This window comes from Numenius arquata, chromosome 11, assembly GCF_964106895.1.
Source record: "Numenius arquata chromosome 11, bNumArq3.hap1.1, whole genome shotgun sequence".
Classification (NCBI taxonomy): Eukaryota; Metazoa; Chordata; class Aves; order Charadriiformes; family Scolopacidae; genus Numenius; species Numenius arquata.
Genome location: NC_133586.1, coordinates 16,996,460 through 17,009,393, shown reverse-complemented (window position 1 = coordinate 17,009,393; position 12,934 = coordinate 16,996,460). Strand labels below are relative to the sequence as shown.

The window sequence follows — 12,934 nt, the reverse complement described above, 5'->3', positions numbered from 1 at the left end:
ACTGTATTTTGCAACATTCTTAAATTAACATGCCTTTCAGTATAATTAGTTCAGCCGGTATTGTATATGTGCTCAAAAGGCCAATTTGATACGACCATCATCTGGAAGAAGTTTCAAGTAACTGCTATGGTAAGATACAACTTTCAATTTTACACCAGTCTATATGCCAGTCTACAGTCAAAAATAGATAATACTTCTGTATTTAAAAAAAATTTTTTTTTTTTTTAAGACAGAGCACGCGCACACGTGGAAGGCAATATTTTTCCAGCCTCACAAAATAGCTCTACTTTAAGAGAGTATTTTGAATTGGAAGTCGGAACCTCACACCTTGATTTTATACAAGAGAAAGTCTGCAAAATTTAAGCTGATGCAATTTCTCACAATTCCTCGTGTGGCAGAATCCTAATACAAGTCTATTCTTCGTAGGAGCAAAGACAACATTTATCTTCAAGTCCTGTTTGCTGTTAAAATAAATGCATTTAACAGGTGGAAAAAAAAAAAAAGTGCTTTATCTGTCTCTCTAGCTAGGTGATACCACCAGTTTGAACTATCGCCCAAAATAAATTACTTCTTCAATCATACGCAGTTGCTGTTGAAAGGTGTGTGTGCGTATGTTAAAATGTAATTAAAAGAGGAAAAGCGTTCTTAGAAAGGGTCGTGGTTTGGGCACTGGGACACTCAGCAGGTCAACAATGACCTTAAGTTTTTTTAAAATCACACTCTGGAAGCTTCAAAGTAAAATTCAGACTTGAGAATTGCTAAAAATCGCCACAGCTACCACCACCCTACAACCAGTACGTTTACCAAAAACTTAGTATTTCAAGCCGGCTGAAGTCTGCGGGTAGCAACGCAATAGCATGTGTATTTTGCTTCAGCCTGCAGAACACCGCTCCTGAGTAAGCGCATACCAGCCCGTGACATCAGACCGAAACCGCAGAGTTTCACTGGAGAGCACACGCCGCCGAGCCCTGCTCCGGCGACACCAACACCACGGGAACTCCTCGGCCTGAAGCCGGGGCAGCTGCTCGGGACTGGCAGAGAGAAATTAGTTCCGAATTTAAATTCAAGCTCGTTTCAAAGCGAACCTTTAATTTTGCACGGAGGAAAAACAACCTGTTGAGCGTCCCGCACCCCACCTCTTCCCCTGGGGGCGGCCCGGCGCTGCTCACGGCGGGGTCGGGGCGCGCACCCCGCACCTGAGCCCCCGCACCCCCGGGGCCGACCCCGCTCTCCGAGGGGCTCCCGCCGCCCCGGAGCCGTTTAACGCCTGTCAGCGACGGTCACCCCCGGCCGATTCAGCGCCCGCAGAAAAATCCTGCCGTGCAGGACTCTCCCGGTCGAACCTTTCCTCCTTGCGAGCCGACTCCCCAGCCGGGAACAAAGGGGCACGGCCTGCCCCGGCGCGCTCCGCCCGATACCGGCGGCGGCTCCCGGGGGGGCGGGCCGCCCCCGCCGGGGCAGGGCCCGGCTCGGGGCAGCAGCGGGGCTCGCCACCAACCCGTCCCGCCGCACGTCCAACAGGTAGGCGGGCGGGCGACGGGGCAGCGGCCCCAGGGGCTGGGGGCCACCTGCGCGCCCCACGGCGCGGCCGGTAGGGAGGGCTCGGCGGGGAAGGCAGCTGGGAGGCCCTGGGCCGCCTCGACCACCCCCTCAGGCCGAGCGGCCCCCCGGGACGGGCGACGGAAGCCGCGGCCGGCGGGAGCGCGGCGGGGTGAGAGCTCCCCGGCGCCGCCACAACCGCGGCGGGGGAACGGCGGGGATGGGAGCGGGGAGGGAGCGCCGCCGCCCCGGGGCCCAGCCTTACCTTGGTGGAAGCCGCCGCGGCCCTGGCAGACATTTTGTTTCCTTCTCTCCCCCGGAGTAGTGTGTGTGTGCGCGCCTGCGACTACTCAGGCCGGGGGAGAGAAACTCCCCACCGCCGCCCGCGCCTCACGCCGCCGCCGCCCGAATAAACATCGCTAGGCGCGGGGGGAGGAGGGAGAGGAGGGCGGCGGGGCGGGGACGGGACGGGGGCGGGCGAAAGGGGCCGGGGAGCGGAGGCTCAAGTTTGATAACAGCCCGGCCGCCCTCCTGCCGAGCCCGCCCGGGCAGGGGGGTGCCGGTGCTGGCGGGAGAGGCCGCGCTGCCCTCAGCCCGCCCGTCCCCTCAGCGGCCGCGCCGCCTGCCCGTTCCCCCGCCCGGCCACCGACATGTCCGACCGCCGGGGCGGCCCATCCCGCCGGCGGGGGGAGCACCCCGCCCCGCCGCCGCCCCCCCGCGCCCCGCCGCCCGGCCCGCGGCCCCCACAACGGCGGCGGCGGAGCGGCAGCCCCCGGCCCCGTCGCCCCGCGGCGGCCAACGCGCGGTGCGGGGGCGGCCGCGGGCCCGGGCCGCCGCCGGGCTCCCCCCGCGCCATGGTCGGGGCGGCGGGGCCGGGCGGCTGCCGGCCCAGCGCGGCCTATGGCGGCGCGGGGGGCGGCGCGGAGCGGAGCCGGGGCGGGGGGGCGGCCGTGGCGGTGTCCCTGGGCCGGGGGAGACGACGGGCCCGGGGTGTCTCTCGGCAGGGGACAGCGGGCCCGGGGTGTCCCTCGGGGAGGGCTCAAACCCGGCGCCGCGTTCGTGTGTTGTTTGAAGGGGGCGGGACACGGGTGCGCGAGTTCCTAATGGTACATTTTGTTCTGGAGATAAAAGCAATAAAGGCACAAAAAGGAAACAACTTGAGAGATTTGGGGTTGGTGTAAGGTGATGACTCCATAGCCTTAGCATTTCCTACAGCACCACGAACTGCTCCCCGCGGCTTCGAAAAATAAACTTTTTCAAGTATTTGAGGCGAAGAGGTTTTAGTGTCTTTTACAAAGTAAGTATTTATTTAAGCACAGAGAGAAACACTGCAAACATATTTTTTCCATTTAGAAAAAGACTTTTCAAAGACATTCTCTTCCTTTTGGCAGGGGGGTGCCTAACCCATGCAGGACGGGGCTCGGGCTGAAAATGGAGTGGGAGCCACCAGCACGCTCCGGCCTTACTGCGACCCGGCAGCGCGTGGCACCGGCTGTTAATCACATACCCCCAGGTTCTGTGGGACCAAGTCGTAAGTCAATCGAACAACTTCCAAAAGAATCACCCGCTACAGTGCTTCAGACCTCAGTGAAAAGGTGACACGCTTGTGTCTTAGCCACATCGCTAGGCTCCACAGTTTATTATGTTGATTAATTTACTCGTTAAATATTGGACTAGAGGAGAAGTTCCATGACTAATCATATAGACCAGCTTCTAGTGAAAGGAAAGCAGGTGAGAAAAAATCCCACACCAAAATCAGAGTATTTTGCACTTGCTTTGCAAACATTTCACAAGGCATAGATGACAGTAAAAGGCATGGTATCAGGGCCACAACATTCTTGCAGTTGTACTTTTTATGTGCCACCAGCTGCTTTCGTGCTCCTAGCCACCTTCAGCAGTACCTAAATTCTTTAAAAGAGGCAATAATTCAATGATCCAAATCACTCCACTACAAAGAAACGCCCTACCCAAAGCTACTGTATGAGCTTTACGTTTGTTCTCCTTTGAAAATAAACAAATTCATATTCCAGGAAATAGCTGAAGCAAATTCCCAAGGCAGCAGTCCGAAATCAGGGGGAAGGGCCAACTCCTCGGCCACGGCGTGCAGAAGGCAGAGTGACCCAGGGGACTTTCTCTCTTGGCAGACACGGTGCCAGCCCGCTCCCTAGAACGTCCTCGGGCAGCCTCAGAGCTCCAGTAACCTCTAGCTTTCCTCACCACCATCCCTGACTCTCCAGCACTAGACTCTCCCAGAGTATGAAACGCCGAGGCATCACCCCCCTGTTCCCACAGCGGCTGTGCTCAGTTCAGGGGGGGACTCGTCCACACCACAGGTCCCCTACGTTGCAGCACGGCCTTCTGCCAAAGCTCCTCTACTGGCGCTCGCTATGAAAACATTACTGCAGGTTTTTTATTTGTTAATTGCTAGATGTAACTAAGCCTCAGATACTTTTTTTTTTTTTTTTAATGTATCTACACATGCAGAAGGCGGAATGCAACATTTTTTATGCCTGCAGGCTTCATTGCCAGAATCTACGAGTATTGACCAGAGGTGGCAGGAAGGAAAAGGCTGAGATCACAACAGGAAGGAGGGGGAAGATTTCAGGGTGCTGAGACGCACGAAAAGAAACTCTGGGGAGGGTGACCTGATAAAGAGTAGAGTAAAATAATCCCTCCTTTTCATCTGCCCCCCTGGAATAACAGTTCTGGGGAGGGTGGGCAATGCCTGCGGGCTGGGGAGGAGGACAGGCTGGGAACAAAGATTAAAGACCATAAAACAAGATGAGGTGTATGTACGGCGGGTGACTGAAAGAGGACCACAGCCATGCAAACATGGAGAGGTGGAGATGGACCCCTAAAATAGGGGAGAAGAACCATGGGAAAGAAAAGTATTTATTTGGGTGTTGGGAGAACGATGGAGAACAAATAAAAGGATGAAAGTAAAGCATTAAGCAGAGAAAGTTCCAGCAAAGATGGAGGTGCCATTTTTGTATCATCTTATACTGGATGAGAAAATGCCATCAATCCACACACTGAATTTGACAAGGACAGAGACTATTTATAAACAAGGAAGGACTTCTGTCTAGGGGTGTGAAACATCTGGCAGTGGATATAAAATGATCACAGATGATGTCTCACCAGTCTGGGAGAGGACATACATAACTCTTTTGGGCTACAGAGGCTAATGGGATTTGTTCGTTTGTTCGTTTCCCTCTTTCCTCTCAGTCTCTTTTTCCTTTTTCCCCATTTTTTTTTCCTTTGTTCCTTGCTTCCCTCCCTCCACATCTCCCTTCTCCTTCCTTCTAACAGTTGTTTAAAACTCTATCTCTACTCTTGATATGAATTAGAGAAGCTAGAAATGCCATCTTATTCTACTAGCGTTGGTAAAATGCATATACTTGTTGGTAGATACAAATTATTTTAATGAATGTTTTTGCTTGTTTTTAAACAAAGCAATAGCAGGACTATGTTCCTGTCCTTTCTGAAAATGCCAGATAAAATGTTGGTTGAATCAAACTAAAATAATTATATTAAGTGAAAGAAACCTTGAATTATACTTCTATTTAACTTTTTTTTTTTTTAAATTCTTAATAAAACATTACAAAATTCATCTCTGAAATGAGCAACTTATGTTTTTTGAAGCCTGTTGGGATTCCACTCTATTTATGTATTCCCTTTAAAAAGGTTTTAAGGAGAGAGTAAATGTCTGTATATGTATATGCACATATCAATATATAGCAAGGATATACATATCAGTGTTTATGCATATATATGTCCTATATATAGTACATTCAGTTAGATACTGATATATATACCAAGTCCCATCTGTCAGCCGAAGGATCAGAATTTTAAATCATATTCCCAACACTGCCCTTTTAGGTCCTGCAAACAGGATGGCTTCCTCATCTTTAGAGAGAAAATTGTCTTAAAAGTCAACAGCTGAAGAAAAGCAAGTGCTTAACTCATCATTTAAATAACTGCTCCTGGGAGATGTCTAAAAATAGTACTATTATAATTTTCTTGGTAGGAAACCTAAAAATAAAACTACTATTTAATCAGTATAGTTAAAACCATAACCCTAAATTGATGGAAAGGACACAGAAGGACAATCAGATGGGTGAATCCTTCTTTCTAACTGAAGGCATGTCTTTCTGTTACACTGCAAGAACAGGAAGTCTGTTCTCTACTCTGTGTCAATTTAACTTTTTAAGAAATGTTTTGACCACTTAAAGACAGGGAAGAAGGAAACTGCAGAACCGCAGCCACTACAGAGACGACTTCCTGTGGGTTTTGTGGTGTGTGTGGCTCAGAAAGAGAACAATTCATCTAAGATCTTTCAGAGGTATCAGGTGGTTTTGCTGCCCTATGAGGTAGTCTTGGGATACTTAGCTATAAATATGCCTATATATCATCAATGATGGCAAGTGGTTTAGTCAATATTGTACGGTCTATATTTTTAATTGCCACCTGATTTCAGGATTTCAGGAACGAAGAAAAAAGGGGAAGAGAAAATCAGAATTCACCATGTAAACCACAAGAGAAGAAAGTATCCGTTTCCACCTCAAGAAAGTGGTTTAAAGAAAGCTGTGGGAAATTCAAGTCCTTATAGTTGTACAGAATTTCAGTGTCTTGCTGAATCAAGTCCCTAGGGAAAAAATTAATGTAGTAATGATGTCTAGTAATGATTCTTATCTTCCTCCCACTTCCACGCAGTTAAGCTTGCTTCCTATATCCACTTCCTCTTTCGAAGGCTGTGTACCACTGCAGGTGCCTCTTCTGAACAGGCTGCACACAACTGCTCAGTAGACAGTGACCAGAGGCTTCCACTAACCCATTGCCTCTCACATACTGGAACCCTTAGACAAAGACAAAATCCCCAACATCTGTACTTTACCTCTCACTAACAGGTTAAAGCACACACCTCAAGTACGCACCAGAGGCTGGATATGCCCTGCATGGGAATAAACCCAACCTGTTTTGCCAGTCAGCCCGTCTTAAACTCCTGCTGTTCTAAACTCTTTGTTATTTCTTGCTTAACACCTTAAAAAAAAAGCATTAGGTGTAACACAGCGCAAGGTTTTTCTATTCAGACAGAATATCACTTCAATTTTTAAGCAAATGGCAGGTGTACAAATAGAATTAAAAGTAGGTTGCAGTGGCAAAGCAAGATTATTTTCAGCCTTAAAATACTTGAAGAATTTATCACTGCAGGGCTGAAGAGTAATCTCTTTGGTTTTTATTTTGGGATATCCTTATAAAAAGAAACTCTTTTCTCCTTGGTTTGGACCAGGTCTTAGAGAATCTTTGTCGTCTGTGTAATTATGTGTAGTGACAAAATCTGAGACCACTGTTGAGGAAAATGTTATCTGTGAGTTTTAATCTTGGTTCATGACAGCAGAGCTAATTTATTACAGAAATGTTATGTAAAACTCTTCTACTTCCCATCCCAGGCAGACTTTTTGTGAACAGGACTATATTTAAACGCGCTGCAGCTGATCAGGGCTGATTTTACGAAATGCTTCACTAGAAGTAGCCACTGGATGTCAGAACGTCAGATATTCTGAATTATTCTACTTTCTCCAGGTTTATTTGGTAAACAAGGGACAGTAAAAATAATCAGAGACAGCTGTGAGACCTAAGCAGGTGTACATTCACTGCTGATGTGGTTCCAGTCCCACAAACAGTTACACCACAGACAAGTACCAATTGTGCTCCACTGATCTAGAATTCTTATTTTTCGTATTTTGCTTTCAGGGAGCATGACTAACAGTTCGCTCTTAAAAATGCTCACCCAGACAACAAGCAACACGTACCAAACATTAACTGCGCAGGTAACTTGGACGAGTAAAAGTGATGAAGGGACACACGTCAGGGTAAAGATCTTCGTTACTTACAAGCTGTATTTCAGAAAGGCAGCCCAGGGACAGCTTAATAAAACTGACTGATTTATCACCTTGCTGGCAAACAACTCTATATTCAAAACCAGAATTTTTCCAGGAACCCTTGCACAAGATACAGTGACAGAACTGTTCTCTGAAACCCAAAGAGCAACCCCCACGTACAAGGACCAAGGAGGCTGGGGAGGAAAGGGGGTTGCAGAGGTGCTGTTTTCCAACCCAGATTGTTTTGGAACCTCAAATCACTTTTCCAGTTTCTTGAGCACAAATATCACGGCTGCAACGAGTACCACAGGAAATTATCGGTTTTGAACTCAGATTTATCACCTATTTTTATTGCCACTCAGCTTTTGACTTTTAGACTTTTGACTTTTTATTCTCCAGCCTTTCTTATTACAACTGGTACGAGACTCCATCTATTCTTTTAAAATTCACCTGCACAAGTGCATCAAGTCAAGGGACTAACTATGTGCTTAAAAGTAGGAACACCAGATTACACCCAGTAATTCCAGTGTAATCTTCACCTTAGTTGGTAGCTCTGTCCTAGTAGCACCTGCCCTATAAGAGTGAATTCAACAAGGTTTAGAGGAGGTAAGTAAGGGGATTAAGCTCCTGAGGGTCACGCCCGTAGGGTTATGAACCCTTTCCATCTTCGCATCTGCTTTTGTTTCTACCTTCAGATATTAGAAACAGTTAAAAGAAAAGCACTTTTAAAAGATCGCTGTTTGTGTCAGTGGAAGAAACTCAAGTTATCTTATTTCTTCCCCCTGCAGCTTTCGTAATTGCATATTACTGGGTGATAATATTGCACAGTGGTGTCATCACTGGTCTGCAATGGTTTTGTTGGGGCTCCCTTTCAAAACCATTACCATTCAAAAATATATTAAGCCTGAGACAAAACGTGTCAAATATTATTTTTCTATAAAATACTACAGTAGAACATAGTTTTGAGTTTCAACTCCATGTTTCAATAGTTCAGCCTCCTCCCTCAACAGATCCTATTGAAGACAAATTTAATGGGCATCACATACTTCCCATCTTAAAGTTAAGAGTGCTTTCCAGTCAATTTTAATCTTTAGCAACTAAGGAGACATCTGGTTATCCGTGATATTAAATATTCTATTCTAGCTGTGTCTGCAATCAATAGTAAAATTATCTCCCAGGGACAGCATGTTGTTTTGTAGTATGCCCTGGTGGAATATTTCATCTGTAATTGTTACAGTGTGGTTAATATTAATCTTTTTAATTATACAAATAAAACTCATGACAAGTTTTTAAAATCCGTTTAAAAGTTTTCATTTTACATAACAGTTTCTAGATGGCAACATACAAGAGAGGATAATAGAAAAGAACATGCTTAGTGTGGGAGGATATTGCGTTATTTCCTGACCTGTTGTTGTCAGGAAAGAAAAAGCATGTCACGGGTTGGCTTTTGGTATGTCACAGCACGTGACATCAGTGGGCAATATACACTAACGTGACGGAAGCCCCGCATTCTTCTAGTGTTGCCTGACCACTCGTTTCTGCTCTTGCACTGCGTCACCACCTCCGCAGCTGCATCAAGCTAACTCTGTATGGGGAAAACTAAAGTGATACTGGTTAAAAAATTATCCTTGTAGCACAGAAGCAGGAGTAAGCGGCCAAAGACAGGGTCGTCTTCAGCTGGGTTTACTGGCAAAGATAACATGATTATGTATCTACACTTGCATATCATCTACCACACTTCAAGCATGTAGATCTCCTCAGTTGCAGATTTCCAAACTTGTGGGCGAAAGGCATCCCCTGCCTTACAGAGGTGAGGCACCCGTACCTCATCTGAGCTAAGACCACTTGCCTCACTCCTTGGATAACTGCATTATAGTTTTCAAGTGGTGCTGTAAGATATGCCACCATCCATATGCATGTGCAAGAAATCCTTAGATACACATTCTTTTAGTTTGGAGATTTACATAGTATTGGCTGGATATAGATTCGGTGAAACCAGTTATCGCCGACTCCCTCAAACGCCCTCAGAAAGCATGCACGCTTTTTACACAGCAACTGCAACCTGTAATACATTTTCAATAAAATATTTTTTTTAGAAATAACTAAATACAATTTTGGTTCAAGATTTACAAAATCAAGTTTTGAGCACAGAGTAATACTGGATGTGTTCAGCACAGTAAACAAGAGCTTCAAAAAGATGTAAAGCACTAAATGAGAAATTTATTTATGAGTCATCACACTGCTTATACTGATACAGAGTCCAAACGTCACTCATTTCTCTCAGTTGACTTGATTTTCTCCAGCTGTCTAGGCATTTATACTGCAAACAGATCCTTAAAGTGATTTACAAAATTTGCCACACCAGAAGTTCTTCAGAGAAACTCAGAGGTGGCACCTGTCTCCAGGAAGGGGAGCTCAATTCTGATCTCAGCTGAGCGCTGCTGGCTGAAACTGGGCGTGCATCTGCTTACTCAGAAAACATCAGCACTCAAGAAGATAAACATACATGACTAAGGGGCGTATCTTAAATTCCAACGTTAAATCTGAGAAATATGCAGCCAGAAATCTTCCTGGCTCTGCTGCGTTACCAGAGAAACCTTCCTCGTTGCACAGGACCACGTGCCACAACCTATATTACAGTGGTGCCAAGAGGCTCTAATCACAGCAACGCTTTAATCTAGCTACACGTATACAGACCATACGGAAGGATCCAAAGCAAAAATATTTGCAGTGCAAAGCTAACAGGGCAGATGCTGTATGTACCACACTTGGACGAGCACTTCTCACAGCTTACATTTCTACATTTTTACGTAGCACAAGCTTCCCAGAAAAGTGCACATTATATCAATTTCATTAGCTAAATCTTTTCTTTACACATCTGTCAGTTCAATCCAGTGTGCAAGCTGAAAAACTGTAACTGCCATCTCTTTTTTTAAACGTGTGACATTTTAATATGTGTGAAAAGTGCTAAAGCAAGAGCCTAGGGACTGAAACGCTTCTTGTTTTCAGAGCAGGTAAAGCAAGGACAAGCATTAAAGCGAGCTTTCCTGGTGAAGCCCAGTGGCTGTGGCTGTTCTCAGTCCCTCGATCCTTTTGCCTGAAAGTTTGTCCATTCTTTTCAAAGCTATGCTTTGGCCTAATGAAAGATATGGCTTCTCCCCCCAAACCTGGCTCCCTAACTAGCAAGTCTTCCTGAAAGTGTTTTCAAAACTGGAGACGGCAATTTTGCCAAGTGTGATAATTTTGTGAGTTATATAATATTCTTACATCTTCTATGGTTTTAAGATCAGTACATATTAAAATTGACAACAAGATGCTTGATACTGAAGTGATTTATACAGTTTCTTGTGATAAATGTAACAAGTGTTTTTGATGGTGGTCTTCCACAGATACTTTATTTAGACTTATATTCCCATACTTTTCAAAAGTTCATGAGAAGGGGCATCCCTCAAAACACTTCTTTTTGTCTCCCGAAGACCTGATTACAAGTAGGGATGCTGAAATAAGCCCTATGACTACTTCCTGCCTCTGTGTCATACTGACATTTCTCAGAACATCAAATACGTGCACAGCTGCCTTTTAGACAAGTGCTGCTGGACAAACAGATTTCATACTGCTGCTGAATGTTTCTATCAGAGTAGCCATAATCTGTTTTCACAAGTGGGCATCTCTCTGTTTTTTGAACAATATATGCCAAGACCACGCAAAAAACCAGGGCAAGCCTAGCCCCTAAGTCATCACAGAACGCCATCCAAAAACTTTTTACTAGAAGAAACACCTTTTTTATATACTTGTCTTCCAGTACAGATTAATTTTTCTTTCCAGCCTACTTCTTTCCATTTCTGTAACTGTGTGATGGCCCTGGCTGCACTAATAGCCTTAATGGCCCTGACAAATTGATTATGAAGATAATTAATTGTTTCTCTTTAACAGCCCTGTAATCTGGAGGCAGCAACAGGGGTTGACAGAGATTTGCAGGGAAGAGGGGAGAAGGGGAGGTGGGGGCCTTTTTCCCCATGAACACCAGAGTAGTTGCCGTAACTCACATGAAATCTCCTCTCTCTGTTCCCCAGCCAGAGCTGCATCACCAGCAGTTAACCCACTCGTTATTCTTGGCACAGAAATAAATTAGATGGGTAATCACTGAATGCTTAGATCATTTGGGAAAATCAGTGAAATAATCTCTACCTACATAAGCATATTCAGCAAGGATTACGAGTCATGTACAAAGTTTATTATGCCTGCAAAGGCAGGGGATAATAGAGCAGTTGTTGCCCGCGTTATATTAAAAACAACAAATAAATTCTGAGCTTTGCAAAATCTTTGCTCGCACATATGCAGGGTCAGCTTTACCCACACGCGGTCACGGAGGGCCCAGGGCCAAGGGTGTGAGCAGGGATGTCTCCCTCCCTGCCCACGGCAGCGCAAGCCCCGTCCTGCACGCCCTGCTCCAGAGGCAGGGAGCTGCGAGGGGAACGTGTCTCCAGAGCGGCACGTCAGGTTAGGACACGAGAATGCTGCAACGCCGGTAACCAGATCTTATCAAAACGGGATTTAATGTCATGACTCCGTCTGGATGGGGAGCACGTGAACATTGTTATTTGAATTGCAACGTCTTAAATTAAAATTTCATTGTGTATCATACTGCATTTAAAAATTACTATTTTGTTTCTAAATGAACAGATTAGATTGTGTAACCGAAGGACATCTACATCCTAGCCTTTTTCATGCCACTGCAAAAAATGCCACCGCCCTCCAGAGAGAGCTGGGATGGGGGAGAGGGGGCTCCTTCCCGCATGGAGCAACGCTCCATCGGCAGGGCTCCTGCCACGGACACCCTCCTCCCACTCCAGGGGAGCCCGACCCCCTGCACGGCTCCTGGTTTTAGACATGACCCCACTGCTGCAATGCACTGCAAATGAAACAACGCGCCATTATATGACATTATTACAATTATATTGCGGTCTTTGCCTCGGAGAGACAAAGCACAGCAGCCACGAAGATCCTGCCCCGTGAAGGGGCAGAAGACAGCCCAGAGCTGGACACTGAGTGCATGACACCTTGCATAAAAACAGAGGTATAAGAGAGTACTGGGGCTGAGGCTATCCCCTTACTCCACCAAAGAGTTATACATATATAAATCTTGAATGACTTGCCGCATGAAAACAAATTGCTAGGCCGCCAGCTGAGATTTCAACTCATTTTGAGCCTCTAATTATGCTTGAACAGCTCTTGAAAACACAGAAATCTGTTTCTGACTGCATAGCAAAGCATGGAATGGGCAAGACAAATATTGTAGTAACCTTCACGAGCAACCTGATAGTTATTGTAGAAACCGCCCTTTGCCCTTTCTCCTCTCTGGGGAAGTTGGTACTCATCACGAAAACATATTTAATAATAAGATGCTCCAGAAATTGACCTTTTTTTTTTTTTTTTCTATTTTTAACATTTCTTTCAATGTTTTAAACAAATATTTAATTTGTAATGTTATCTTTCCATTTCCATTCTCTGCT

At 45.9% G+C, this 12,934-nt stretch overlaps 1 protein-coding gene and 1 long non-coding RNA gene across 5 annotated transcripts in view; one reads left to right on the top strand and one right to left on the bottom strand.

Moving 5' to 3' along the window:
• TJP1 (tight junction protein 1) overlaps positions 1–12,934 on the bottom strand; it is a 196,012-nt gene that overhangs the window by 74,910 nt on the left and 108,168 nt on the right. The window lies entirely within an intron of this gene.
• LOC141469964 (uncharacterized) lies at positions 1,446–5,155 on the top strand. Its single transcript, XR_012463481.1, has 3 exons — positions 1,446–1,521; positions 2,931–3,134; positions 3,570–5,155. It is a non-coding gene; the product is annotated as an uncharacterized lncRNA (long non-coding RNA).